This window comes from Pygoscelis adeliae, unplaced genomic scaffold, assembly GCF_000699105.1.
Source record: "Pygoscelis adeliae isolate BGI_AS28 unplaced genomic scaffold, ASM69910v1 Scaffold61, whole genome shotgun sequence".
Classification (NCBI taxonomy): Eukaryota; Metazoa; Chordata; class Aves; order Sphenisciformes; family Spheniscidae; genus Pygoscelis; species Pygoscelis adeliae.
The window spans coordinates 1276890-1303168 of record NW_008824010.1 but is presented as its reverse complement, the minus strand read 5'-3'; the positions used below and the strand labels follow the sequence as shown (position 1 = coordinate 1303168).

Sequence of the window (26279 nt, the reverse complement as noted above, 5' to 3'; positions counted from 1 at the left end):
AGAATGTCAATACCAGTATCCGTTGGGGAACAAAGTATGCATTCACCTGAATGCATATGCCTATACTTAACCTTCAGCAGTTTTAAGCACTGAGAAATGCAAGTGCTTAAAATTTAGCATGCGCTTAGTGTTTAAACTGTGGTGTATACCAGCACCTTTGAGGTGTCACAGCCAGATTAATCGACTTCCTGCTTCATATTCCATAACCTTCTCTTCTATCGTAAGTTGCAACACATGCAGAGTACTTCAAACTTTATTTCAAATTTAGAGAGGCATACTGGAAATGACACTTCTATTAATTATGGCAATGTTGATATTGAAGTGAATGAATTGAGAAGAATCTTAAAAAGTTAAAGTCCTTAAACTTAACCCTACAATTGTTGTGCATTGATTTTCCATTTTATATTCCTTATATATCTATTAAGGAAGAGCTTTCATTGATCTTTTATTTCTGCCAAAGACACTTAAATTTTAATCAAGCTTGGACAAGTAAGATGCAATTTATTTTAAACATCACCAGAGCACTATGGATTTGCTACCCAGTGGTACCTACCTTAAAAGGTTGTTGGAAAGAAAATGCTTTAGGGACTGAAAAGGGAGTGGCTATTAATTTCATCCTCTTGACTAGTGACAGCCAAGAACTATACAAATGGTTCTTTGCAGCTTTAAACAAACTTGTTGTAAACACAACTATGAAATAAACCAGAATCTGGATTACGGAAGGTAAACTGGTTCTTTCTTTTATTACAAGATGAAGTATCTAGCCAAACAAGAGACTGAACTTGTCAAACAGAATGTGCAAAGTTAAGACAGGAGACTGTGCCTGCTTCCAAAGAACTACACAGGAAATAAAGAGCACAACCTGGTTTAAAAGGGCAGAAGAAAGAACCTCACAATTACTGCCAGTGAATTACACTAATGAAAATGCTGATCTTATGAGCAGATGATTTCATAGCATGCTATAGTGGTAATGTTAATATCCCTGTATAGTTCAGATTTTTAAACATCAGTGCATGAATGTAAATTTTATCACATGCATCTAAGCATTTACATTTTAATGGTGTTCCTCTTGATTTCAACCTGGGATGGAGCTCCTTAAACTCTTCTTATGCCTGGCAACTTCAATTTCCACAGATAAACATGGATTTAAAGCCCAAATTTTACACACTCAGTTCTATACAGACACTTAGACCAACTCTCCAAGCAAATTAGATTAGAAATCTAGTAAAAATTCAACACATGAGCTACTCCCACTTTTCTTATGGCATGAATCACCTGACCAAACACAGGCATCCACCTTAGGGTGAAACACACTGCATGCTAACTCCAGGAACGTAATGATAGAACTTCACTGTCCATAAAGGGGTCCTAGGGTGACTCATCTCGATACAGACACTTAAATTTTAGGCAGTCATATTTAGTCAGAATAATCCTATCGCTTAATGGCTATGACTTAACACGTTAGCAGCTTGTTCATAACTGAAACACACTAGCTTCAGAGGTCCTAAATGTCAAGAACTCCCCCAAAAAGTCAGTGGGAGCTGAAGGAGTCAAAACAATCCCAGACTAGAGCAGACGTGATTAGTCAGTACATAGTTATTAGCTCCACACTAATTACAAGGGCAATTGAGTATGGCCTGAACCGAACAATGACCAAACAGTAATCCCAAAAGAAAACAACAGTAGGGAGAAAAGCTAGGCTAGAATGCATTGCATTGAATCTCATTTCTGAATGAAAGAAAATCTTCAAAAGAAAGTCTTGAGCCTACTGGAATACGTGAAATGTGTCTGGAGAGGCTAGAATGCCATTCCCTCAGTGCAGCCAGGTTCATCAGAGAACATAAATGCACTTAAAGATGTAGCTCAATGTAATTAGTCATGCTCACGTGCAAAGAGCATATGTCCCAAATATCTTAGATAATCTGTGTTCCATTGACATATATACTTAAGTGAAACCAAATAGAACAAATTTGAAACACTGAGAAAAAACATCAAAATGTCACTTCTGGTAACACAGATGATGACATGATGATGATTATATAGTAGACCAAAACACACTGCATACACTGATGTCTTTCCTAAATCAAACAGTGCTCTATGGCTCACTGTCCACTTCAGAGAAGATACTAGAGGGGAATCACACAGACAAAACTGAGACTGATGATGAGGTGCCTGCATTGCCACATATGATTTCAGGGTCTTATCCCTCAAGAAAATCTTTGAACCTGGAACAGTACACCAGCTAAGAGTCAATGGATCAGTAAAAAAGCTTTTTCTATATGAATATTTATAATGCAACATCAAAATAAACTTTAGGAAATCTAAATTTGTGCTGCTGCCACAATGGACAAATTCATGCTACCTCGTCCCTTGCTATGCTAACAATAACACTTGTGAAGCTGAAATTCCTTTTTTCGTTAGCTTAGTTTTCAGCTGGATCTGCTCCCTGATCCAACCAACCACAAAAACACTATTGGTACCATAAAGGAGGATGTAGGAAAACAGGGCACCAAACACAGAGGACAGCAAGACCATTCTTTTCAGCAGCAGTATAGATAATCCATAAATAATCTTTAACCTGATCGGGGGAACTGTATGCTCAAAATTTAGATTTACAGTATATCTATATCAATTTATGAGCTCTCCCACTCCTCCTGCCTCTGGCTATGCATCCCAGTCACTTACAACAGCATTGGCACTCACCTGACCCCATGGTCAGCTAGATCAGAGCACTGCATCAGTAAGAAAGCTATTATTTTCTTTTTTTTTTCGTGTTAGTTTTCTATAGCCTTAGTTCTCTGAATAGGTTCACTGTGGGGTCAGACGAGCAATACTGCTGACATACTGGAGGGGGAAGGAACAAGCTTTGGAGAAGAAAACAAGACCTCCCTTTTTGGTCATTGCCCACAGTTAATCAGTCCAGCTGTAATATAAAACTGCACCCTCTGTCTGAATACTTGCAGTGATGGGAGGAGAACTGGCTCAGTAAAAACACTAAACTCCTAACAACTGTATTGAAACAGTGCAGCATTTGCCAAACTTTTGAAAGCTACCTTCAGGACCTTTTGAAATTTCATCTTCAAGACAAAAAAACCCAACCTCAACCTCCTGCAGTTTGGAAATTCTAGATTTCAGCTTGGTTTAGAGTCAGATGGGAAAGTCTCCTCTGGATTTCTTTTTTGCCTATTCTTGTCATACACACTTCCCAAGGTGTTAAAAAATGGTCGAACTGGCTGACCAATTTATGATTTTATCCATAAATCTTTTAGATTGTGTGGACTGGAACAAGAGAAACAAAAAGCACATGCTAGCCTTAATCTGAAAATCAATCAAAAGCACAATTTGAATTATGATGCAGCTCTGTAACTGCTATGTTTGATTTTCTTGAAAACGTTCTCCAGCTCTGCCCAACAAATGTCCTGTATCACCTTGGAACCTCAATGGGTTTTCAGTCCTCCTTGAGGAGTTAATTCAGTATATTGGAAAGCAGTTTGGACCTGTGAACCTTTCACACACAGCTGTACTGGAAGATTAATGCTTAATACAGTTGTCATTAATTACAGTACACTGTATGCTGTAAAGACCATCTAAATATAATCTAGTTGAATGAAACCAACTTGTTAAAAACTAACCCCAGAGCTTGTAGATGAAGGTATAAATCTGCTCAGATTTAGAATTCTTGAAGAACACAGTGTTGTCATAACCAAATTGGAATCCATCATCATCAGTTTCCAGGTGATGGACACAGACTGCTATTTCAGCACCATACTTGTTAAATTATTTAGAACTTTTATTGTCATCTTGTTTTATTCCAACGATCAAGTAGCAAGTAATTGAAACTGATTTATTCTGGTTTGTTCTTGCTAACTGTTTAGCTATCGAATTACATTCAACTATTACAGAGAGTCTCTGAAAATAAATCTAAAGAATATAAAGAGTTGATAATGTGACTTTCATTTGTTGTGTTTCAAAGCTGTCAACAGCACATGTAATTCTGGTCCCTACTGATGCTCACTTCAGACCATGTCAGCATTCAATACGAAATTTAAGTTCCAATACTGAGAAAGGCATTCATGTGTTTATAGTAACTCTTCAAGTAAAGTTGTATTTGCTGAACCAGCAAATCAAAATCTAACAGCCATGTGCCAAAAGAATACATGCAGATGGTAAAACAACCTTATCACATTATGTGAGGAAAAATGTCTTTACTGAAAGAGTGGTTAAACATTGGAACAGGCTGCCCAGGGAAGTGGTTGAGTCACCATCCCTGGAGGTATTTAAAAGACAGGTAGATGAGGCGCTTAGGGACATGGTTTAGTGGGCATGGTGGTGTTGGGTTGACGGTTGGACTCAATGATCTTAGAGGTCTCTTCCAACCTTAATGATTCTATGATTCTATGTCATGCAGAATACAGAGAGGAAACCAGGCAGTTCACAGGAGCAAGCTATTTAATCAAGGGCCCAGACTGCTTTCCAGTGTAACAAGCTAATTCCCCAAAATACACTACACATTTAATTCTACTTATGCTATAGCATTTAAGAGAATTATATCCACACAGATCAAGGATTAGAAACAATCTCCTATGTGATGGTAAATAAAGCTTTCCAAAACCCAGGGTCATACATTAACACGTTAGAAGGTGAAAAAGAAGACAAAACAAAAAAATCAGATGGCGGAGGGCCACGATGTTTTTGTGAACTGTAGGCAGACCGTAGGCTAAAGGACATCACTCCTGACTTAGAAAAATTATGTGTTAAGATACCAGTGCATTAATTCAGCAGTGAATGTACCAGAACCTCATTACTAAAGATTACCAGGTTTACATCCAGAATCAGGTGCATGTATTAGTGCAACAGAAGAGGTACGGAACATAGGGAAGAGAAGAAAAGACTCCTTTATCCTACTTCAAAAGAGTATTAGGCAACTAAGATTTTTAAAAAAAAAGAATTACAACAAACTTTACCAAGCTTTAAGGAACCTAAACACCCAATCTGGTATGGATTACATTCACTTAGTTTATATTGTACTGAACTGTTTAACCCTTTCCTATGCCTATATAAATAATTGCCTGTATCACCTAATCATTGCATGCTTCAACATTAGCTGAAAATCCCTGCTCTAAAGAAGACGGGATCTGGCACAACAAAAAGTACATTTCAGAAATAAAACATGCCATGACTCTCCATACTGAAAGGTTGATATAGACATAGTAATTCTGGTACAGGCTTGACTCAAAATCAGCATTACTTAACCTTCACAATCCCAAACTCTACTTAGTAACAAAACTAATCAAAAAGAATTCAAGAGTCCTGAGAATTGCTAATGCCAGCTAAAGCAGAGAGCATTCAGCACCTCCGAGAAAGTACTCCAGTCCTGCTCCTGGAAAAATTATGACATACAGCTCCCCATGATTTCCTCAGGATTTGAAGCCTTAATGAAGGCTGAAATGTTTCACAGTTGTTTCACAGTTTGCAGGAAACACAGACTCTTTGCAAGAATGGAACCAATAGTATCTGTTTTTCTATCTAGTGTTTCCTACCACTGCTTGAAGGAACCTATATTGTTTCTTTTCTGTAACAACTAACTAGATTATACAGCTAGTTACCTTTTCAGTATATAGCTGGAGAGTAGGTGTACTGCACTGCAGAAATATTCTCTTACACCTCTGAGTACAATCCCTTCCAACATTTCAAAACTTAATTGAGATTCAAATTAAGATACTATAAAAAAAAAAGTGTTACAAAAGGGTTATAAAAGTTAAGTGATCTCTCTCTCTCTCTTTGGTCAATCTTCCACGCAAATACAGTCCAATGATCAAATCTGTGTACAAGCTGTGGTAATAATAATTTATATCTTACCTACACTGTATGATTGACAGTTAACTTTTTTGAAATATATGTTAAAAGTCTTAAGCCTATTCAAAGGTGCAGCCAGTCAATAGCATAGTATAGAATACCTACGTAACAAAGTATTACATGATTTATGGAGTGCCAGGAATATAAATAAATATTTAAAAGAAAGAATCTGCATTCAAAGTTATTAGAAACCTAGTTATATAGGCTAAATAATAACACTTGACAGTGTTCCCTTTCATACACAGGCCGTTTTCCTGAAAGCCTACAAGGTTAACCAAGACATAAATGGTATTACATGAAAAGCTGATGTTTGTTTTTTGTTTTATATTTTTATGCAGATTGAAAAGAAAAAATGTTCATTAAAACATTTATGGTATATTTTAATACTTTCTAAAGCATACCTAGATCTCGGGGAAGATAATGCGTGAATCTCTCACACAAATCCCTGCTCCTCACTTCCCTACATCCCAACGCTTCCAGTTCTCATGATGTAAGCAGAGGACAGTAATGGGAGGAAAGTTGGGAGAGCAGTAGTGCTGGGAGAAAAAAGTTGAATTTGTTTGAACTGCTGTAACAAACTCCCTTGTCCCTCACAGTTTATTACGTTCTTAGTGCTTTTCACCAGGCCATTCACTTTAAGAAAAACATGATAGTCCTTTTTATAGCTATTTGACCATTATACCAAAACATAAAATTCTATACAAATAGTATTCCCTATGTTATATAAAATTTTAATATCAAGTCTCTACACTGTTAGATGTGAAATCACCATCTGAAAATGAGTAAGAGGGTGTGTATTAACATGGCATCACTTCCTCCTTGACATCTCTGGCTACAACAGAGCGCCACAAGGAATGAAATGCAGGGTAAAGACTTCTTGTATCAGGCTGCACTCTATCAACCTTTTTTTTTTTTTTTTTTTTAATCTGCTGCTGAAAGGAAATCTGTTTACAAATTTTCCAAAGGTAAATATATTAACTTCGGGTTTATAGTCTAATGCATATGTATTGAATTAGCTGTGTTTTCGCTTTATGTGAGCTAGCCCATGCCAGCCTCATTGTGCTCGATAATTGAGAGCTGACTATACTGCTGAATATCTCTTTTTTTTGTAGTTGAATGCTCCTAGTAAAACCCAATAGCAAGCGCCATTCTTCAGTCTTTTTCAGAGCTTTTATCTACTAATGACGATGAATTAACCTACTGCTGAAACCAAAAGAATAGATGCATGCAAAGGGAATAGCCTGTATGATTTTAGCATGTCTCACATCTTTTTTCCTTGTCTGTAAGCTGCTAAAAGTGGTCTTTGTAACATCCATGCCTTAACAAGTCTCTCTCATTCTTGGAGAGTTTCCAGTATTTAAAGAGTCAAGTATTTACAATGGAAGAATTACTCCATCCAGTAAAATGAAGCATTCTGTACCAAGAGGTTGTCTACTTGGCTTGCTGTTTATGCTGAGCTTTTACCACGGAAGAAAGAAAACAATATGCTTAAAGTCTTATTAGCAGATACTAAATTGTGGTTAGAACAATCAATCTGCTAAGAAGCAGCACTGATCAGTGCTCATGTAGTAAGTCTTAAAAATGATCTTTCCATTTGACTTTTGGACATGTCCTTTAGTATTTTTGCAAGACGAAGACTGAATAGGTCTTTTAGATTTTGAGACAATACCCAAATGAAGGTAATCTCAAAGATCTATGAAAAACAAAAGATGACACAAATATCCTTCTTGCAATAATAGGACAATTCTACTCTTACAAAAAGTTATAAAATCTGTAGTGTTCAGAAGATTATTTGAAACTAAGTATTATTAATTTTCTGTCTATAAAAACATCAGCTATGTTTGTAGCTTATTAAATACTATCTAATAGATAACAACATATACAGCATGAAGATAATCATGCCAGCCCTGCAATGGTCTGGAAAATCCTCTTTTCTTCGGATTCACACTGTTACCTCTGAGGAACATCTCCTGCTTCGGTGGTAAGGAGTGCCAGCTCCGGGGAAGCAAAAAAAATAAGACTGTCCTGCCTTTTAAAGTGGATGATGCTATGTCCACAAGTAACAAAGCATTCAGTTGTTTGCTTCTCTAAAATGTGCTAGTAAAGAGGAAAACAAATTCACATAAAAAGCAACACATGGAAGTTTTCCATATACCACCTTCTAAAAGCAATGTTCGATTGATATGTGAATAAACCTCCTGGCAAATCTCAACTTCAGCGAATTTTAAAATCCAGGTATTTTGAGAGAGAAACATGAAATATTTTTGCGTGTTCAGGTTTATCCAAAAGCATAACATATCCTACCTACTACTGTTCGCTGATTCAAATGAATGTTCATGTTATGAAAGTTGTGTGCAACTTGGAAGTGGGGGAACATATGAACTTCAGTTAAAGGAAAGAAATACAAGCATCTTCTAAACAAGCATAGAATTGTAGGTAAGGAGATCACTTTCGAATTTGAAAAGTTCAGCTGTGTGCTAATGTACATGCAAAAGATCCACAGGAGAAATATTAAATATTCATGCAAACTTGCTCTATTTATTTCAATACAAATGGTATTTCTTTTGTGTGTTTTTTTTCCCCTATAGGCTTTTAACATTTAGAGTAGGTAAAAAGAGAAAAATTAGATCAGATCTTAGACTACAGATTCTGATTATTTGATTAACAACTGCAATAGTAGAATGTTTTCTTTAGGAAATCAAAGCAAACTTTACCCTAAATCTCTCCCTCGTCTTCCAGCATATCACAAGTCTTTGGGGGGTATCAAAGTACCAAATGCATTCCAGTGCCCCGAGAGTGTTTGATTTGCATTCTGTATCGCTTCAAAATTGTGAATGGGACAACAAAGAAAAGACAGAAAATAAAAATCAGTTATTTAATTATTTTAGAAAAATAAACTTCAGTGCTAGTACCAGAAACAGTAAGGCAACATTTTTCACAGGGGGGAAAATTAAATTCTTCTCAGAGTTTTGTTTTCTATAAATGGCCTAATACGAGTCTTCTTGCACACTGTTTCCAATCTTTTACCCCACAATACACTTTCTCATAATGATATATACTAACTGAGGGGGGGAAAAAAAACAGTACCTCAGCAAATTTTTTACACACACATACATTTTTGGTAATGAAAGGGACCTAACACATGTCAAGAACCCAGTGATCTGTTACAACAGTTTGTTTTTCAACAGTGCAGAGGACAAAACTGGAAAGACCTCAACCAATCCTGAGAATACGCAGAAATAAAGATTAAGTCCCATCAATTTGTAAAAGTCTGAGAAAAAACAGAGCTGAGAGCACTACAAAGCTTTTCCCTCCTATCTGCATTCTCTTGTTTCAGCCTCCCTAATAACTTGTTGATGGGTTTATATGTGGGATTTGATTTTGTAGGTTCTTTCACTGCCTCCCAGCCAACAATCTGATCAACATTTCCTTTTATTTGTGACTGCCTACTCTATAACCAAAACTCTCATAGCATGGGTAGTTTGAAGGTCATATTGTATCTCTGAAATTGGGCTCTAAGTATGCATTGCTTCTGGCATTTATTCCTACATTAAGTTCTGTCTGAACTTGGCATTCGCTGTCACTGGTTTGAATTAAGTTACTATTCAGACAGTCATTCATTCTATCTATCCAGCGTGTTAATATATTTTCAAAGTCTCAAGAATGTAATAAAAAAGAAGGTAATAAATAGCTTAAGATCTTCCAAGTGGAGGCTGGTATGAATTAGCTTCAGGGTATCTACGCTCCCATTAGAACAATACAAATCAACAATAAAGAGCAAGGATTAGGGCCCAAATTCAGCCTAAATCAGAGATGTATAAGCAAGCAGCCTAGGCAGTATGGGTCCTCCCTACCATAGAGAATTTCTGCCATGGAGCAACTCAACTCATCTAAGATCTCTGCTGCCATCTCTAATGAATACAGTGGAGCTCCTAGAGAATGAGGCTTCTAAATTCACTAGTTCAGGTAAGCACCTTTAAATGGGTGAATATCCACCTAAGCCTCATGTATCCATACATTCCTATAATCAGACTATTATAATTATCCTCAAATTGATTAAATGAATTTCTGTACTAAGAAATCCTCTCTAAAAAACTGCTTCAGTATGCTATGTGAATCTGATAATAAGCAAAGTGCAGCTAAAATGTTCAAAGAATTAAGAGGAAGTAAATTCTGCTAGACATATGAAAAAGATTTTTTACATTCTTTTTTAATACGTTTTTCTTATCCTGTCCTGCAGAAATATTTACACCTAAAAGGATAGTAGATGTACTATCTGGCACTCAGCATGTATCATTAGTAAATAGTAATGGCATCATAGAAACGTGGCAGCAAAAAGGGTCTTGCTATAATTTCAAAGAAAAAATATTAATAACTATCTAAAGGAAGCCAACTGAATCAGAAAAGAAAATGTTGATTTTTCAGCTGCCAAAAAGCTGAAAATCAGTGGAGGAAACAGATGCTGGAATTGTGCTTAATGTAATTTAAAATTTGAAAACAGAACAGCAGTTTTTGCTATACTCAAAACCAAATACAGTTATAGCACCAGCTGGGAAGAATCTGCTAAGCAGCTCATGTGATTTAGATCTTTGAAAGTTTCATGGGTCACTCAACATAAACGCCTTTCTTTGTCACACACATCCCTGCTAAAAACGATTAAAATTTAAATGAGGTTTCAAATCTCTGAATTACGAATTCTGAAAAAAAGGTAGTGTAAAACACAAAAGCACAATAACAATGTATTTTAGAAATACTGTATTTAAAAATATTTAATAATCCTAATTTCCCTGTCATTACTTTGTAAAATTTACATAAAATCTTTGATAATTTTCCCCAAACTCCATGAAATTGGTAACAAGAACTTTGCACATGCTACTTATAAAAAAATAAAGTAAGACAAAACACAGCAATCCAAGAGGAACTTTCAGCAAAGTTCTATGTTTTTTTCCAAAAATCAATGCAAATTATTATGAAGGTTGGCCCAATCTTTTCTGTAGTAAGGGAAGACACCAGTTTGGACATTCCAATAAGGAACAGCAAATCTCTCTGCCAGCACAGATGGAGCGTTCAATGTTACAAACTAAGCAAATTAGGAGTTTCACTGCAACAAACAAGTCACGGTGACAAACAACTATAACTTTGAAGCTCAAGTACAATGTGGCATAAGAAAAAAATCAAAAAGAGTAACAGCATTAATCAGATCTCCCAATAAGGCTTTATCTAACTTAGCTTTGTATTAAGCACAATCAATATATCAACAATACTTATTCCTATTTCTCATGAAATATTTACTATTCTTCATATTTGTCGTATTAAGACATTATGACTTCTAAATACTATTTTGACTCTAGACATCCACAGAAATCTATGAGAAATTAAGCTTCTAATTAACAACGTATTATGATTTCTAAACGTGAAGCTCTGAGTCCCTGCGCAAGATCCAAACAAAGTACTTGTCTAGAATGATGGCAGCCCTGCCCTGCAGTATCCCTGAACACATTCAGTTAGAGCTCCTCTTGGCCAGCACAGGCAATTCTGGCTGTTCTGAATCCAGTTCAGAAACACCTACAACCTTCTCCGCATCGCATAAGAAACTCGGCAAATCTAATGCACTGAGAATTGGAGTCCCGCGTTTGGTTTAATAATATCCAACATAAGCACTATAACCTCTTTTTGGAAGTGGGGATCTCTGCCCTTTTCAAAACTGCACCACTTCACAGGGAAATCCTATGTAAAAATAAATATAGAACCAGAAGGATCCACATATTGCAGTAACAGAGTCTAAGTTCCAAAACCAGCATAACCTCAGAAATAATCTGTTAAATCCTGATTCAGGAAACCATTGCTTTAGTAGCATATACGTAGGCAAGCTGCATATGTTTAAATATTTAGCTAGGTTGAGACACTTATGAACAGCAATTTTTCACACATGCACATGTGTTATTCTGCCCCAGCAAAATTCTTTGGAGATTGGAAGGAGAAAAAGGCAGCTTTTTAAAGAGAAAATGGATCTTGAAAAATATGCCAATTCATCTATATAAGCTACATATATGTTGCAAAGGTTACCCACATCTTCTCTACTAGCAACAAATCTTCTTTTCTAATTTGAATTCAGCAAAAGAACTGCAAGTTGTGATCTTCCAAAACCAGCTGAGGCACTTTAGCCATGCACCCAGTTTCATGATAATAAACATGTTCTTCCCCTTCAAAAAAAACTTCAAATACTGCCAAAAGACCATAAAACTAATGAGGTATAATACCTTCAGGACTTGTTATTCTGGCATACTTCAACCAACACCCTGTGAAAAATGACAGCAATGCTGGACTATGAAATATGGCCTGTGTTAGGGCAATAAGTGGTCACCGAGGTACCAGCCAAAGAAGAAAGAGGGAACTCCAACAGCAGTTCTCTGGACTCAAACCTTCAAACTCAGCAACATCATTTCTAAATACGCAAAAAATACTGACTGGCAAGTCTTCCAGCTTGCTCATGAAAATGAAGAGAAGACATCAGCTCTTTAAAGATCGTGGAACATGAAAAGATGTCCTGTTCAGTTAAAATTTCAACTTATTTTTCTACCTCACTGAAATGTGAGAAATCTTAATTCTAAGAAAATGTAGAGAATATGGTGCTGTATGTTCTTGCTGCTATTTGTACTGTATGACTGCCATGGTGAATGAGGAAAAAAAAAAATATCCTCCAGACTGAGAAAATCCCCCCTTTAATAGAAGTACCAGAGGAAATCGGGGAAGTACACTTACTTTAACCCATACACATGCTTTAGCGACTTCCCTGCACCAGGTGTGCCAACTTTTTAGCATTGAAGCAAGTGTGACACTCCAGGCACTTTAGTTTGAGTTAGGTTGTTTCTAATCACCTCTTCCCTTCATTTCCAAGGGGAACTTCTCACATGTTTCATTCTATACAATGATACTATGTTTATATCAACTGCCACTTAGAAAAGACATAAACCAGGTTTATATACAGTATCTGCAAAATGTAAAGGTAAAAAATTACACGAAGCTGCTGTACAGTGTTTTAAGTTACATGGAAGACGTTTCTGTTTCCACTTATATCAGTGAAAATATAGACTACCTTCGTTGACTTCAGTAGAATTACTGCACCCAATGCATAACTGGATGTAATGTTTATACCTCTTGATCCATAATACATTTCTGACACATCTACAAGATCCTTTGCAGACAGACATAAGCTCTCTCAGAGAGAGAAGGTATGTTAGTTCAGGCGTAGTGCCATGCAAAGCCTGGACACGCGGCTTCCAATCAGATCAATGAGTCAGCAAAATTAATTAATCTTTGAATGGGATAAAACTCTGACCTGGGATAAAACTCCTCATCTTCTGCATTCAGAAGAATGCATCAACATACCCAGAACAGAAGGCATTTCTGCTTATTTATGAGGCCTTCTAAAATGGCTTGTCCAAACACCAGGTCACTGGGACATCGAGAGTGTACCTGAAAGACTTTAAGAAAGTATAAATATTTTAAAGCACAGCTGCAATTAAAAAAATCTCACATTTTCACACACAGAGCAAAGTAATGGACACTTCTATTTTATCACCACCAAAAGATCACTGGACAAGTTTTACTCGGCCTTACCATATTACTTTTGATATTTATGTGACAGGCTGAGCTTATTCTCAATTTCCAAGTCATAGAGTTTCCAACTTCCAAGCTATCGGTCCAGATACATTTCTGCACATCCCTCCCCTTAGAATTTGCCCTGCTAATTCCACTGAGCCCCACTGGCTACCCCGTCCCATCGTCTTCTCTCAAGTGCCTACTCCCACATCAACTCCACAGTGGGATTACCGATGGGATGGCAGCAGACAGCAGTTTGCCTTTCATGTCACACTCAAATTCAAGTATTCCTTCTTATGCTTGCAGCTTTCATTAAATGAAGGAAGGGTGTGTCTTCCAGTTTTACTTTAGGGAACACAAAATAAAAAAGCTGTCCTTTGAAGGAAAAGGATAGGAAAATAACAAGGCCTTCAAGAAAAGAAAAAAAAAGAATAAAAGAAAAAAAGGAGAAAACTTGAAACTTCCTATGCTGTCACAGCTGTTCTGGTCCTTGTATTCTTTTTAAATATTTTGCAGTCTAACAGTCAAACAGTCCAAAATAACATAATACGTATGCTGTACAACAACTATCAGACCTGGATTATCTCATTTCTGCTGCAACATGAGACCTATCACCTCTTCACACGAATTGAAATAAATAAGTAAAAGGAAACTTTTAAGATCAATGCCATGACAAATGATTCAAATCTCATCCTTTCTTTTGCTAAATCTTAGAAAGCTAATTATATCTTTTGATAACAAAATATTCATTGTAGCTCAAAGAAAATAGTGTATTTATGATCTAAGGATTTTTGGCAGAAGTATACTTATTGAAATATAATGTTATGGAATTAGTTAACAAATTTTTATTTCAAATAAAAAGATATGTACCTGGAGGGGTTAGTTTATCTTTTGAGCTACACAAAAGATTACAAGGACAGCCATCATTGATTCAAATCAACTTACTCAAGTTAAAAAACACCATGCTTTCTTCCTACAAACCATGCATTTCCTAGTGATGATACTTTATAGAAATTGCAAGTTACTCTAGCTTCAGTAGTCATTTACTAAAAATGAATCTCAATGTTTACTGTACTAAACTAAATATTCTAAGTCAGAAATACTGTGAAAGAAGAATGGGTACATAGAAACATGTTCCTCTTGGATTGCTGTGTTTTAACAGATGTTATTTTCACAGGGTAGTAACTTTTAAAATCTCCAGTGAAGTTTTTTCAGTGATGAACACCAATACAAAGGTTTGCTTTTTAAGCATATTTCATGCATTTCATTCCTTCCCTTTATGAAAAAAGGTCTGGGTCAATGTTCTTTTTGTTTAAATCAAACTATGCATAGTTTCGACAGCATCTTAGTGTTTCACTAATTTTTTCAGTATTATCACCTGTTGTCACAATAATCTTGTTGTTCTAAATTGTTCTAGACATAATTTCTTTTCTTAACTTACTAAGAATAATAAGGTAAGTAATTGGTGTTCTCCAATTCAACATAATTTCTTGTTAGCCAGCTGTAATCAGAAGATACCCTTAGCATTGCAGCTGCTTCACAAATCCAACAACGACTTTAAACGTCAATATTTAAAATAGCAACAGAAGTTAAAATCCAAAATCCATTCCATATTAAAAACCATAATCTTGTCAGGAATGTCCTTTATGTTCTAAATATTTCCATTTAGTTGAAATAAACCATTCTCTTGACAAAAACATGAAAGCAAGGCTTTTTCTAATGCAAGAGAAAACTAAGAAATTTTATGCTTTACATTTGAAGCTCTTCCCGAGTGTGCAGTTTCAAAACCAGTTTCAGTCAATCCAGTCAATGCTGCACTGCTCCTAAATGAGCCCTTGGACTGCAAATGAACCCTGCAGCTTTAAAGAAATTGCAGAAACACAGAAATGTATTATATGCTACTATGTGGGCCTGTACTATAATTCATTTTCAACAGTTGGAGCAAAGTATGAGATTTTTACAGCATATTACTTTGCCATTGTTGTTGCTTTTCATAAACAAGATAAATTGTCCTGCAACACATTGGCCTGTGTCCTGCAACTCCAAGGCAGTCCAGACCTTGTGTGGTGGGCTGACCTGGGCTGGCTGCCAGGTGCCCACCAAGCCGCTCTCTCACTCCCCCTCCTCAGCAGGACAGGGGGAGAAAATAAGGTGAAAAACTCATGGGTCGAGATAAAGGCGGTTTAAAAAAAAAAAAAACACACCAAAAAAAATCCAAAGGCTGCACATGGAAGCAAATTAAAAACAAACAAACAAAAAAAGATTTATTCTCTACTTCCCATCAACAGGCAATGTCCAGCCACTTCCTGGGAAGCGGGGCCTCAGTAAGCGTGGTGGCTGCTTTGGAAGACAAACACCTTAATAACAAATGCCGCCGCCCCCCCCCCGGCTTCCTTTCTCTTAGTTTCTATTGCTGAGCATGACACCATAGCACAGGAACATCCCTTTGGTCAGCTGGGGTCAGCTGTCCCGGCTGTGTCCCCTCCCAACCTCCTGCCCACCCCCAGCCTAGTGGGCCGGGGGCAAGGGAAGTTGCAGAGACAGCCTTGATGCTGTGGGATCACTGCTCAGCAACAGCCAAAACACTACTGTGTCATCAACACCCTTCCAGCTACAAATACAAAGCACAGCCCTATATGGGCTGCTGTGGGGAAGGTTAACTCCACCCCAGCCAGACCCAATACACCTTGATTTGTACTTTAAAAAAGTTTTTAAAAAAGGGCTTGTGCATTCTGTCAGTAAAATCAAGCAATCTCCTTAAGATGCTGTGCTTCTGAATATTTGCAAATATTTGAAGTTATTTTGTTAGTAGTTGCCATCAGTGAGCAAAACCATGAGGTTTTCAAATGTTTATCTAAAAATTAAAAGCTTGGCTACATATTTAGCCCTCAGTTAAGAAGAGTAAACAGCTTCCCCTAAATTCAGCAAAAGACAGAACGTGGTGCTAAAATCTTAAATAAGTAACTCAAGATCTGATGACAGATCACAAGTTTCAATCCTGTAAGGAGAAAATTCTTTACTTAAAAGAAAGGCTCTTGGAACTCATAGATGATTTATGTCACCCTTGGGCATTTCTCTTGGTCTCAAAATAAAAAAGAAATTGTTAACACAATCTTCTGATCAAAGAGCATCACTAGGAAACAGAATACCAATTTTTCTTTTTGTGTTTGAAAAGGTAAAACATCAGTGTCCTCTGAGAAAAAAAGAAAATTAATCACAAGCAGAATTATGAAAGAAAGATTCAAAGATAAAGGAAGATTAAAATTCAGCTCTGCTGCTAGATAGGCTATCAGCCTCCTGTGCAGACCTTCCACACTAAAAATGCCCAGACACTGTTCAGGTGCAGACTGCTGAAATCACTCCCAAGATGACAGTTAGTGTATCTGACCTGCATGCAGCAAAACCAAACTACATCCAAGTTTCAGTATGGAACAGGTAACTGAAGCAATAGGAGGAGAGAGGAGAGAAATGGAGGGGTGGGGAAGGTGACGGAAATCAAAGAACCCTGCGGAAGACCCTTGGGCAGGATCCAAAAGCTGCAGATAGGACTGCAAGAACTTGTAGAAAAACCTACAAGGCTTGGAACAGTGAGCAAAGAAATTGCTTACCTGTGCTTCCTTTATGTTTTATTCGGGGGGGGGGGGGGGGGGAGGGGGGATCAGATTTTGCATGGATAAAGAAACTAGACTATGACAAGAAATATCTGCTGCTTTCATCAGCTTATCCCATAACAGAAACAACTCACAAGACCCCAAAGCCTGTCTATCTACTCAACTCAAAAGAGGTGATGTTGTGTGTAAGGCTAATACCTTTCAACATGTTCCAACACATCTCATAACTCCACAGTTGAGTCTAATTCACATGAAGTCATCTTAAAGAAAAACAAAAGTAACATGATATACCAATTTATTTTATAAATGTCTGCATTTACAGACTAAAACATGTGGATTTGGTTTTAATTTAATCTACATAGTTTTATTGATGAGCTTCCTAAATCCATTCTAAATCACCCTACATCAAATAGATAACTGTAAATTCATTTTAATACATTTTCTCACTCTTTGCTGAGCTGTAGAGGCTATTAGAATATATCATAAAAATCCCTTTTACAGATTTCATATGATACACAGAACATGCAGAAAACACTTTCAGTAGTTAATAAAAAATTACTTCCTTGCCATTAACATTTACTTTTTTCTCTGAAAGTTTATGATTCACAGAAAGCAGAAACAACAGATGAGCAAGGAAAACAGTCAAACAGTTTTTATCTGTCTTTTCATAAACATTGCCTCTCAACGGAATCTCCTTGAAGCTTAAGGTTTAGCCCGGTATACAACATATTCCTCATAAGAGGAATGGAGATACTGGTCTGATAGAAAGGGTTGCAGTAGCAGCTTACGAAGAGAACCCAGGGGATGCACTTGCATGGAATATATATTTGGCATATACCAAAATAAATCAAACCAAACATAAAGCTTGTTCACAGTTACGCCTCATTTCATATTTGAATATAGACCACATGTTTGAGGATTAAGCTGGTGAACCCAATCTGTCTCTTCCAGGAAACAGTAATGTAACAATTGGGCTACAGAACTGTCAATTATTTCATATAGACCAGCTGTGCACGAAGCATGTTGTGCTCCAAAACACAGACCCTTGTTACAGAAGATCATCTTCTTGTGCTAAGAACTCAAAACACACCCACATGTAATTGAGCCAGTAGTCTTTCCACAGGAGGAAAAAAAACCTACACACATTAATACTGCAAAGAGGACACCAACTACAGTTCAGACTTCTCCCAGCCTGAGGTAGACTTCAAATATCCTTCTTTTCATTTAATACTTCATTTACTGGGAATGTCTTTTTTTATCATTTTGTATGGGAAATAAACTAAAAAAGGGAAATTGCACTTGTACTTTCTCCATCTACTTTATTGCTGCCCAAATTATGTTTCACCAGACAGCAAGCAGACCTCTATGGAGAAAATAGCCTGCCAAATTCTAGAATTACAGGTTAAAAAACAGACACGAGCCAAATGAGCAGCACAGGATCCATAAATCTCAGGCAATACTAAATTGAACTGAAGCTTATTTTTCCTTTTGATCTCACTCAGCAGATTAACCAGGCTTTTCCAGCGATCAGTACCTAATACTTTGAAAAAAGACACACAGAAAAGCTGACAGTTTTTATAATTAATTTCCAATACTTATGCTTTTTTTCAACTCTTTTCAAGAGTTGATACTTGCACATGACTTCAGAGGTATACAGAAAAGATGGATAGTAAATCCTGATGGGGAAAAGGCCCCTATTGCTTCTCGTCTTGCACTTCTAAGAAAGTAAACGTTAATGTTATGAGTTATGTTAATGAGTTATGTTAATAAGTCATGTTTAATCATATATGTTCTGTAAAAAGCTTCCAGGCAATAACACCTGAAGCAAGAGCCACAATCTTGTTACGTGGGTACCTCTTTTTCCTTTAGAAGACAAACTCACAGATAAAGTAAATCAGGTTGTTAAATGAACTATAGAAATACATCACTGAAGTCTCGGCTAGGAATCAGAATGAAGTGGAAGAAATAACCACCAGTACAATTCAGACAGTCACAACTGCCTTAAAGAAAACATGACTCACAAAGTTACTAAAAAATGTCACTTTTAAAAAATCAAAAGCTTCTTATTTTTGAATGCATGTTGATTTTCATTATTTGAAGAGTTTCCCTGTTGCCTTATGTGACCGTATTACAGGAGCAGGGTACAGTTCCTTCAGTCTTTTTAAAAATGGCACAAGAAAAGTCTCCTGCAGTGGAGAATTCAATTTTGTCCTTCAAATCACCTGACTGACTTACTAAAACAAACATGCATAAGGTTACACAACCTTACGCATAACATAACCTTATTCTGCATATATAACCTTATTACATAACAAACATGCAACAAACAGACACATTTTAGAAAAGTCAGTCTAAACATAAAGATGTACATGATTTTGTGTAAGAATACACCTGCAGGAACAAGACAGAATTGTTGAAATTCTGCTCCAAGCTGACACCATAAGACTTTTAAGTCTAAAGATCCGGTGCCCATGAGTAAATATTTTCACTTACAAGCATTATTGCTGCCTGTCAGATACGTGCTTATTTTTTTATTTTATAATAAATGCTTCAGGAATACACTGATGACAGAAAAAGGCACCGATAAAAGTGCATACCTCATGTTCCAAAACTACACTTTCTGTCTGCAGTATTGGTATTCATCTCCATACATTTCCAATCCTATGACAAAAGTATGTGATACAAGAATAGGGCCTAAAGAGAGACTTAGAATACTTTAATGGAGTATCACTTCAAGAAATGAGGTAAACGTTTTACTTCTATTATGAACACTGACATGAATGGTTCAAATGCAGTTCCACGCAGGTCAGAAGTGCGCCTTCTCTCAGTAATCAATCCAGAGTTAGGATTGTAGGCTGTAGACTTTGGCAGCTTCCCTGTGTCACACTGTGGCAAGCATGACCTGAAAACTCTGAACATAATTCAGTATTGAGACAGGAAAACAGATTAGAAATGAAAATCTTGTTCAAAGTTGATACTTATGCCAGACCCGCCAAGTTGCTTAGAGAAAGCTTTATACAGAGAGTTAAAGCTGCTTTGTTAGGCAGCTTTAGAAATATTTTGAGCTGGGAATTTCTCCCCAGTTCTCCCCTCCCTTTTTTCAGTAAGAACTTCTATGAACCAGTATTCAACTCCAAACTTCAGAAAGCATACAGGGCCATTGGGTCGTCTGCATTACAATGCCTGATTCATCATGTATTTATATCGTAAATTATGTTTCACAATAAGAAAAATAATTTCCTGTCAAAATGAAAATGCTCAATTTTGACAATTTATATGCCTGACCAAAAAATAGACCCCAGCCAAAAAGCCTCATTAACTTAATTTTAGCTAATTGCGTACCCATATGGAGGCAGAGAGGACAATTGCAGATTCATAGTTTTATTATCTGGATCAGAATATTATTTTTGAATATGGGAAGAATGGCCTCAAACAGCTATAAACATATAAATTGTAAAGATACTGGACTACCAACCACATCTGTATTGGTTACATCCATATTTTAGTGAACTTTTAGGTTTTTCCTTATGAAATCTAGAATACTTACCTTAGTAGTTTTAAGCTTCAAGTGATCTCAATTTTTCTCTTAGAAACTTTTTTTGGGAGAGAAATATTGTATATTACCAGTATTATTTTGTATTGTTCCCTTCCAAAACAGAAGATTTCTGGGGCCCTGCACTGTTCTCTCCAAAGCAGAAAAAAGTAACTTATTAATAAAACAAGTTATGTTTGTTACATTTGTGAACGTAAATAAATCAGTGCTGTCAAGTTTCATTCAGTAACTATGGAACTTTCAAAAATGCCCCTTTCCAAATGCAAATTATTTCTCAGTAAAAGAGCTTATATAATTCTACACTCGAGTCATACTACAAAGGATCTGAATTTCTGAGACATTCACGTCTACATTTAATTGCCTTCCCCCCCCGCCCGTCACCTCTTTTTTTTTTTTTTTTTTGAGGTGTTTTTGAACATGTTTGTTTCTTTATATCACACTAGAAAAACCTCCTCATCCCTCAGGAAAATTATACATCAGTTCAGGTGTTTGCCATCAAAATAACACACAAGAAAATGTCCACATAGACATTCCCCTCCCATACACTTGTAAGACGACTAGTAAGTCTGGATGCAAATCCACGATGAACACAAAGCACAGTATTAGGGCAGAAAACCAGCATTTGATCTTAACACCACTCCTAACCAAAAGTGGCAAATAAGTCTTTATCACTTTCAAATTTAAACTCTTCCAGATTAATACATCTGGAATTAATACACCTGTATTAATACATTAATACAGAACACAAAACAAAACAAAGTCCTTGAGTAACTGTTGGAACAAGGATAAATGTAACTAGTTTTCTACTTTTTTTAAAGAATACTTTCTGATTTCTACAGGTTTTAACATTGGTCTTAGATGTAAACAATAGAGCTTCAGAATACCAGCACTTCCAAATAGCTTGAAAATATAAGTGCCACTGATAGATTTCATTCAATGAAAATGACATTAACTGTCAACAAACCAAATACTATGAATGAATCAGAACTCCTTTTCTTCATTAAATTCTCCTAATCACACAATTACTGCTTGTTAGGACAAGTTCCCTAAGCAGTCCTTCTGTCAACAACAAATAATCAGCTTCACCCACCTGAAAATTCGGATAAACTATTTGAAATAGTAATGGGGTGGCTGCATAAGTCCACTCTTTGTCTTCATTCAAGGCATGTTCAAGCAAACAAAAAACATAGAGCAGATTCAATGAGATTGAACAGTGCACTCATCTGCTCAGTCATGTTCCTATGACACAGATATTTTGGGTTCATCTAGGCAGCTATACAAACCATTACCAGCTGAAAATATGATCCATTTTCATATGACAGCCTTTTAAACTTGTCACAGAAATGTTAGCATTATTACATCCAGCTTAATCAGAAAGAAGAGACATGACCCCCTGGTCACGAGCCTGGGAGAGAGCCTAAATCAATCTCGGGTGCAATAGCACTGCTAACATGTCAAAGTCATTTTCTTCCCTTGACCACCTATGGCAGTTTACCACATTTTCTGATAGGTAAGTCCTTTAACCTGGGATTCACATACAGTGAATCCTCAAGTTTCTTGCCTGGAGCCATGGGTCTTGCCTTAATCCACCCTTAATTTTCTCTGTAATTCCCCAAAGAGGGAACTCTGAAAAATGAGGAAGTATTCTGTTCAATTTCTCTGCCACAGTTTACTGAATGGAAATCAGATTTGGCCCCACTGCCTTACCCAAACGAAACCAAAGAAGTCAGCTCAAATTAAAAATTTCATGCATTGAGTAGAGTAATGCATTTTCAAGAAGTCATTAGTGTTTTTAATACAGGTGTACTGAATGAGGCATTGCAAGCTGTGATGACATTAAAATAACTGTACGAATCCAGTAGGAAAAGAGCTTTGCTGGAAATGTTATGCAAGGACAAATTCCCTAAATTAAAGGATTTAAACAATGAACTATCAAAACAAGACTTTGAAGGGTATTTACAAGATGAATTACTATTTCAATATCCATTCAAAACTTTCCTATACTGCCCAATGAAAGCCAATATAGCCATTTATTCTAGCATTCATGCTAACAGCCCAGTCAAGCTGTCACATTAACAACTGCAGTGCTTAACAGATCCCAAACGAAGAGGTATCCTCCTACTTATGGGAATGAGACATAAGAGGGAACTTATGGGAATGAGACATAAGAAGGACATCAGAATGCCCAACAGCCAGATTCTTAAGACCTGGCTTTGGATTCTACACAGCTACAATCACGGAAACAACAGTTGGAATATGTAAAATTGAGGAGAAAATAAATTTACTGGAACAACCCAAAGTTTCTGTAGCAGAATAAACGTATCCAGCAATTCTGATATTCTGCTGCCTGCACAACATAATCAGAAGAAGGATTTAATGGTGTTAGAGAGCCAGTAAACAAGAACCACATATCAGCATACTCATTTTTGTCTTCTGCTCTAAACACGCAGCTCATACACAAGAGGAAAATGCATTATTTTGCAAACTGCCAAAAATATGACAAGCATACTACAAAAACAAAGACTATTTACCAATAAACAGTGTTTGAGATGAAACACAGTATCGATGTTTAAAGCTTCTGTAATAGAAGTTGCTAACTGAAATTCCTCTATCTTGTCAGGGCTTTAGTATCATCATATCACCACCTATACTGCATAACTTCCTGTTAAGTTTTTTCTAACTTGTATTCTAGTCTATCCAAATGAGAACATTATGAATACTTATTTTCCTAGTGCTACTTATAAACCCACTGGTATTCCATATCTTTTCTGTGTAACTCAGTGCATATGTATGCATATATGTACATGCAAAGATCTGAAGAATATCCAGTGCTTGCAGGTGCAAAATTGCATCTGCTGCAGTCATTTTTTATTTTTTACCTTAACATCAGGCTCAGAACTACCCTGGTTACAAGTAGAAATGTAATTTGCTTTTGATTTTTGAAGAGCTCCAAGAAAGTTAGAAAAGCTCTAAGAAAGTCGGATGTACGCCTCTAACTTTTTTAGAGCCTTTGAAGCTTACAGCAACATTTAATTGATTGATACATTTCCATCCAGTTCAGTAATTCAGAGGTTAAAGGGGAGAGACTGGAGGGAGGAGAGAGGCTTCAGCAACTTCTTGTCAGCATTGAATAGTAAATAAAGGTTTAAGCCACTCAAAATTCTATCTTTTGTGTGGATTTCATAAAGTCTTCACAGATATCAATTGGTATTATTCAAGGCCTACAGGTGTCTCAAATTCCTTAGATGCCCTGGTGATTTTTAAAGTGCTTTTAAATGTATGCTTCTATAACCGCTGTTATGCTTTCTAAACAAGTAAATTAAAATTCCATTGACTAGGAAGGCAAGGATTGTTTCAGTTCATTAAAGTTTGATCCCCAACTTCCATTTTCTGAAAATGCATTTTGATAGATAAGACTAAGTTTATATTGCATTAAATACTTCTCTCCATTTTTTCCAAATACTTACCTCAAATTAGCTCTACAAGTTCCCCAAGAAGCTTCTCAAAAGCATGCACTTTTGTTTTTAATCAAAGGACACTAGTCTAATGGATAGCACATTGAACATATAATGTTCTACACTCCCTAACAAAACTAAAGCTGAATTGCAATTTATTTTCTTAAGGGAGAAATCACAGTAATTGCTAGAATTTCCAGACGTAACTACTGATTCCCTAACAAAGAGCAGTTTAATTCTCCTACGCCAAATAAGCATGAGGGTTAAGAACTGGTAGGAAATAAAGAGAGTAGATTAAAACTAATGTTAAGAGAAAGTATTTGGATGACCTAAATGACTACAGATGACATCTAGCAAAATTCAGTAGCATGGAGATGACCAATTTATGTTCTGCAAGAAAATACATACTCCTCTGCATCAGCAGCAATCTTTGCTACCAATTAATAAAGATACCTCTCATTTTAGAGGTGTTTTCTTCATGCTTGCTAGTTAAAGATGAACAGAACTAGAAACCCATGGGAAAACTTCTGAGTTACAGCTAACATCAAGCTAGGATCAGCTCAAACTGAAAGAGGGGGAAAAAAAAAAAAAAAAGGAAAACATTCGCCTGGATAATCCCTTTGAAGTTTTTCAATAGGCAAATGTCATGTAGGTTTTGTTCATAGTGCAAGAATACTGTAAACTCAGAAGCATTACGACTGCCAACTGAATTTGCCCCAGCTACATCTGAAAAAGGGCTGATATCAACACAAACCATTGTTAAAATGCTTTATTAAATGACTAGCTACCTAATACAATGTCTCAGTTGTGAAAAACCCTTAAATTCTCCTGTTGCTAAAACTGCAAGTAGACATATGCCCTGATCACAAAGATTCTGTGTATATATTGTACTGCTTCTCTTGCTTTATGAAAGGGATGCTCATATCTTCTTGCAACGCCTTTCTAGAAATGTGATTGTGAAAGTGAAGCTAGAGAAGAACAGCTGGCATTGCAGAAAAATCTCTTATCTAAGCAGAGGCTCAACTAAGATTTTTGTAATATAACAGGCTTTGTTCACCTACAAAATATCTATGATATTTTAAAAAGACATTAAAAACCATTATCAGTTACTGTCTATACAAGACTGGGTATACAAGACCTATTCCCCTATGTTCTTCTGAAACATATATACAATTGCCAGTAATTTTTTGTCTGGTACTTTACTGTATAAACAGCCTGTTAGAAAAGTCACCATCACCAGCAGTGCTCCTCCCCAGCTAAATCCCTCTGTCAGCTTTGTCAGACTGCCTTTTTAAACAGGAAGCTGAAACATATAGGTTTTCTTTCTTTTTTTTTTAAATCAGGATGCTATCTTGGTTTTAAGCTTTTTTTATAAATACGACTTTTAAGTCATCTGAAAATACTTCAGACATTGAGATTACACTTCACCCAACTGCTCCACCCACACATCAGTAATACAATGCTAAAAGAAAAGCAGAACTTTCCATGTCATATTCATAAGTCTATGAATCAAATAATAAATTTTCTTTGTCATTTTTGCTTAAAAATCATGTGCATAGACAATACTTCATATAAACTGCAACAATCAAGTGTAATCGTAAGAACAAACGTTTTATTCTATTTCTTGATGTACATCTAGGGCATGTCTAAGTTCTTCTGAAAACCACGTTAGAGGGCAAGAGTGGCTGGACTGGTAGCATTAGAAAGGAAGACCTCATATTAAGGCAATAAAGAGGTGCTAAGACAGTTTGATTACTCATCAAGACAAAGGGGAGTGAAATTTGAATAAATAAATAACTTCTGTCAGATTGTTTCCACTCTCCCTTTTGACTGGAAGCGCTGCACCGTGAGTTCAACTGCACTGATCCATAGCCAAAAGGGGAAGAGGTGGCCCCATATTCCCCATGCCCACCATCCCTTCCTGGCCTTAAACATCCATCCCCTCCCCTTGCATCGGTTTTGGCACTCCTTCAGCTGTATGATTCAGCTTGCTAAGCTGGCAAAAAAGGATACCACCAAATGAGAAAAAAAGGAAGCGAGGGGAAGAGAGAGGGAGGAGCTTGGCTGATCTTTTTGGTGGCAGTAAGCCATGAGATCAGCTCTGCTGCATTATGTAGCTGCGCCATGAATGTGAAGCTCTGCAAGACTGGCTGAGCTGACGTAACTGCACACCACTGCGGTTATGAAGAGGATCTGCTGCTC

General features: G+C 36.6%; 1 protein-coding gene across 1 annotated transcript in view; it reads right to left on the bottom strand.

Annotated features, from left to right (window-relative positions):
- B3GNTL1 (UDP-GlcNAc:betaGal beta-1,3-N-acetylglucosaminyltransferase-like 1) overlaps positions 1 to 26279 on the bottom strand; it is a 126020-nt gene that overhangs the window by 39158 nt on the left and 60583 nt on the right. The gene's annotated exons all lie outside the window — the stretch shown is intronic.